The sequence below is a fragment of the Haematobia irritans genome, chromosome 5 (genome assembly GCF_050003625.1).
Source record: "Haematobia irritans isolate KBUSLIRL chromosome 5, ASM5000362v1, whole genome shotgun sequence".
Lineage (NCBI taxonomy): Eukaryota > Metazoa > Arthropoda > Insecta > Diptera > Muscidae > Haematobia > Haematobia irritans.
In genome coordinates this window covers 145,503,655-145,508,359 of record NC_134401.1, presented here as the reverse complement: position 1 = coordinate 145,508,359, position 4,705 = coordinate 145,503,655, and the positions used below count along the sequence as shown (strand labels likewise).

Genomic DNA, 4,705 nt, shown 5'->3' with positions numbered 1-4,705 from the left:
AAAACAGCCTACCAAAGCCTAAGGATGGGTACTATGTTCGGTTTTCGAGTTGAAAATCACTATATTTTCGCGATTACTTTTCCTGAAATAATCAAAATTATAAATGAAAACAAACATATTCCTGTAAAGTCTTCCCGAAATCTAGAGGGAGAAGAAACTGCGCACCAATTGAGTTAATTTATGTGCTTTATTTTGAACTGTTTTAATAAAGTAACCGCGAAAATTTCAACGCGAAATGCGAACATAGTACTGACCTTAAGTTAAAATATTTTAAACGTTTTTTGAAGCTTCGGCGTCTACATTTATTGTGTGCAGCCTCATATAATAACGTGTACTTCAACTTTTTTCAAAGCGGACTTAATGCGCTTAACAGACTATCAGTTATTCCGGACGGAATGTCGGTGTTAGCAAAGAATCTTATGCGCTTTACAGACTATCAGTTATTCCGGACGACAGTGCTCGCGTCGAACATATCCCATACATTGGCCACATTATAAGTTAAGTCCGAAGGCAAAATCGATACTGCTGCATGTTTATGGGATCGATAACACATTTACTGATTATTTAGTCATCGCCGACATGTCGTATAGATTCGACACACTGTAAGATTCTCTACAAACACCGACATTCCGAACGGAATAACTGATAGTCTGTAAAGCGCATTACAGTGTGTCGAATCTATACGACATGTCGGCGATGACTAAATAATCAGTAAATGTGTTATCGATCCCATAAACATGCAGCAGTATCGATTTTGCCTTCGAACTTAACTTATAATGTGGCCAATGTATGGGATATGTCCGACGCGAGCACTGTCGTCCGGAATAACTGATAATTTGTAAAGCGCATAACGTCGGTAACTAGGGGGCGGAACGCTTTTGTCTTAAGACTTGATGGTATACCAGTTATAATGACTTTTATCATATTTACAAGTATTTCTTCGGATTGGTTGAGTCGCTTTGACTTATCCAATCCAATTATTACTTTTTCTTTATCTTCCTAATATATCCATTTTACTAATCTTTTTTTCTTTTCTTTCCAGGTTCTTGGCCACCATCGGATGCACTGTGGATTCCCTTGCAACTACTTGAATCAATGGATTTTAGTACTGTGGTAATTCCAGTGTGTCCCTTGTGGTCAAGATTAAACGATGCCGTAAAGAGCAACCTTACCCTGGGCATCGCATCGTGGGAGAGACTTGAGTGTGAGACGATAATCCCTCCCAAGGCAGAGCACTCCAGTCTCCATCAAAGGTCATAACGATACATTTGTATCGCAACGTGGGACGATGTAACAGAAATTGGCATCGCTACGTGGGAGGGACATGGGGTGGTGCCGAAAACTGAGAAAAACACAAACTAGTGTGTTTGCCTCACTCCAGTCCCCAACGAACATAATATAATAAAACCCCCTAAAAAAAAAACGAGTACATACAGCAGTAAGTTCGGCCGGGCCGAATCTTAAATACCCACCACCATGAATAAAATATTGTCAGGTGGGTTTGATGACAGATATTCTCCCAAACAGAGCAGTTCAACTAGTACACTTCCCGAAGATAAATTTAAACATTTTACCTATGAATACTATATCAGATGCTGGATTTATAAAAACCATTTTGGTCGAGTTTTAGAGGAATTATTGATTTAATTTGCAATCTAGAATCTGTAGATTTTCGCCCCCATTATTTGAATGATTACGAGAAGTAAAATTTTCACATTCAGTTTCAAGCTTCAATTTTCATGATCAGTGAGTCTTCTATACCCTTAAGAAGTGAAATCGGTCCATATGTAGGTATTACCTAATGGACCGTTAAAAACTAAATCCGAAACACGTTTTTGCGAGCCTAAAATACCACTATACCCAGCAAAAACTAGGTAACCCCATCTCATTACAATTGACATTACCGGGAATAAAGCTGTCATTACACGTTGCATTACATTGCGGTGAGTTATAATGACTAACTTGTAATGACAAAAAATACTTCTCGGTAATTTTCGAATTGTTATTCTCAAATTTTTATGCAGTTGGCTGTTAACGACTTAAAATAGAATAATTGAGTATTTACATAAAAAATCAAATATGTAATATAACGGTAATTCTGAAGATTTTTCCGTTAAGAAATTTTTATCACAAATATTTCATAATAATTGTACTTAAATTAATGACGTTATCATATTATGTTTTAAATAAATGCTTTCTTATCCTCATTCACATTACACTTCCAAAATGCACTTAACGAAATTTCAAATGCCATTTGCCTTCTAAAAAAGGGACTTAAAATCCACTTTTAGTAGATTTCGAACCTAATGTGAATTGGCTATTGGATATATTGTAACGTAATTCACGAATTCAACTCCCTTAAACAACCTACATTTATTTCTATTTTAAGTGTGAAATTAATTTGCGTGTAATCTTATTTAGATGATTTATTAGATTTTTTTGTTTATTTATACAATATTCGTTTCTATTCAAGTATTGCTCCTATCACAGCATCACTCGCCATATTTTGATCCATTGTAATCGGCGATAGAAATCAATATTTTCGAGATTTGGTTGCCTGAGACAATAAGTGGCTATTTTGCAAGCTTTGGAGTATCTATGAATAAGTCATTACATATTAGGTGATTGATTATATGCTTTAAAAGCACTATTTATTTTATGGCCGAAAGTATGCCTGGGGAGAAGTACTTTCCTCCTAGGACATGCGTATGTAAATGTAATCCGAAGCGATGCCAATTAATAAGTGGTCATTAATTTTTAAATAGGTTTACCTACAAGATTACCGGGTAATGAGAGTTTTTGCTGGGATATTTACAACTTTTGGCAAATTGGATAAAAACTACGGTTTCTAGGAGTTAAATCGGTCTATATGGGGCTATGCTAAAACATTATCCGATACTCTACATTGTCGGCGCACCTCTTTATGGTCTTTAAATAATTCTAGATTTCAAATTGCATGCAAATTGGATAAAAATTACGGTTTCTATAAGCCCCAGAAGTAAACTCGGGATTTCGGTCTATATGGGGATATACCAAAACATGGTCCGATAATCACAATTTTCTGCACACCTCTTTATGGTCCTAAAATACCTTTAGATTTCCAATTTCAGGCAAATTGCATAAAAACTACGGTTTCTATAAGCCCAATGCTCCAAATAGGGAGGTCGGTTTATATGGCGACTGTACCAAAACATGGACCAATACTCACCATTTTTGGCATACCTCTTAGGGGTCCTCAAATAGCTCTAGATTTCCAATTTCAGGCAAATTGAATGAATGAATGACAAACTCATTATACCCCGTCACCATACTATGGTGGTGGGTATAAAAACCGCCGGCCAAGAAATAGTGTGGATTACGGCTTCATCCTTGCGAAGCTCCACGCAAAATTTTTTTTGCGTCATTTGGACTGCGTGTTGGGGTGATTATCGTATTTATTTATGTGTGAAAAAATCTTAATTTCGCATTTGATGCCAATTGAACTCTATATTTCAAATTTAAGGCAATGTCGGTCCTATGTTTAATAAATAAAATAATGTATTATACCCTTCTACACATTGTGGACCAAAATTATTGATACCATCTCAAATCCTTTAAGTTTGTTGCGAGCTTTATAAAGTTTTATATTCCCATATGCATGAATTTGAATCTGAACCGATTTAGACATTTGTATACACTTCAACAAAATGTGTGTACTTAAAATCTAACGTTATGGGACGAAACACAATTTTAGTATAAAAAAAACAAATAAGGAATGTCTGAAGTCGGGTATGGCCGACTATAATATACCCTGCACAACTTCGTATTTAGATTTACATTTCGATAAAATCTCAAATCTTTCACATTTGTTGAGTGCTTTATATAAATCATTAATCAACTTTTAAAACTTACCCGATTTGCACAATATTTTGTAATACTTCTGCATAATCTTGGGCACAGTATGGCGTGTTGTCCTTATAATTAAGTGCTTTGACTTAAAAATGAGTATCATAACATGAAAGAAAAAATTTTTGGACTTTTATAATTCAAAAAAATTCTTTAAAATTAATGAAATTGTCTTTAAATTTCTTGCATTTTTGCATCTACATCTACTACAAAGCAAAAAATCGTTAAAAAATAGGACATGTTTTTCAACACTTTATTTTAAAGACGTTTTTTACTTGAAACGTAGCATAATTTCTACTGGAAGTCTTGTGTTTAACGGACTTCGATAGCATATGAAAAAAAGCTGAAAAAGCGAAAATGTAAAATTTGCTTCGTAGGGTCAAGTACACAAAACCTAAATTTAAAAGAAAATTGTGTCTTAAAAGTATCCTTACTTGAATTCTCCGCTTCTTTGGCTCGGAATCAATACCAATATTAAAGTAGACAATCTTTGAACCGGGCATGCATTTTTCAGTGTATAGTGAGTGCCCTTTCGCTAGTTTTTACGAAGACCCCTTTGTAATTTTTATATTTTCCACGGTTTTTTTTTATAATTTCCTTTGTTTGAATATTTTGACTTACTCGCCCTACGTTCCGATTTGTTTTGACGAAAAAAAAATGTGCCCATAATATATGAGTTCGCTCTAAACTGATTAGTTTATGGTGAGTTCTTTGTGAATAATAAAATATTTCGTTTTATTATTTTTCATTTATTTTATTTTGAATTATTAATTAAAAATAACAATTCAGGTTTTTTAAATTATTTTACAAGAAAAAAATG

General features: G+C 34.2%; 1 long non-coding RNA gene across 1 annotated transcript; it reads left to right on the top strand.

Annotated features, from left to right (window-relative positions):
• Positions 1 to 801: 801 nt before the first annotated feature.
• LOC142238459 (uncharacterized) lies at positions 802 to 3,553 on the top strand. The gene is made up of 2 exons (XR_012722730.1): positions 802 to 896; positions 1,043 to 3,553. It is a non-coding gene; the product is annotated as an uncharacterized LOC142238459 (long non-coding RNA).
• The last annotated feature ends 1,152 nt before the right edge of the window (positions 3,554 to 4,705 follow it).